Source organism: Neophocaena asiaeorientalis, unplaced genomic scaffold (assembly GCF_003031525.2).
Source record: "Neophocaena asiaeorientalis asiaeorientalis breed wild unplaced genomic scaffold, Neophocaena_asiaeorientalis_V1.1 scaffold114, whole genome shotgun sequence".
Classification (NCBI taxonomy): domain Eukaryota; kingdom Metazoa; phylum Chordata; class Mammalia; order Artiodactyla; family Phocoenidae; genus Neophocaena; species Neophocaena asiaeorientalis.
In genome coordinates, this window is record NW_020173116.1 from 4,928,321 (window position 1) to 4,928,966 (window position 646).

Consider the following 646-nt stretch of genomic DNA (forward strand, 5'->3'; position numbering starts at 1 on the left):
GCTCACCCCCCAGGTGGGCTCCAGGCAGGTCCCAAGATACCATGAGGCTAACCGAGAAAGAAGTTTCCCCCGTGCCCACCAGGGCCCTCCTCCTGCCCCAGCGTGCCCTCTCCCCGGCATGTCTGACAGTCCCTCTCCATCCCCTTCAGGGTCCCAAGCCAGTGACTGTGGCCACGTGGGGACACCAGGGCGCCAAGGCCAGCTCCGCTCTTCCTCACAATCCCTTGTCCAGAGTGAGGAGATGCTCACCCCACGCCTTTCCTGGCGCTCTCAGGTCCTCAGCTCTGCCCTGCAGTAAACAAGCCTTCCCACCAGAGCCCACGATTTCCCCAAAAGCAGCCCAGCACGCAGCCTAGAGCATTCGCAGTCTACAGAGAGCTGGACCGCGTTGCTCTCCCTCTTCTGGCCTAGTCGCGTCTCCAAGTGTGGAGAGGAAAGGGAGACGGCCCCTTGGTGGAAGTTTACATCTGCCCCGGCACTTGCCATATTCCATCTTAAATTCTGGACATTTGCAGAACCTCCTTGAGGACAGCTACCATGTCTTGTGTAGTTTTGTTACCCTTCCCCTGCTTGTACACACACACACACACACACACACACACACACACACACACACACACACACACACCCCACACAGGGGGCACCA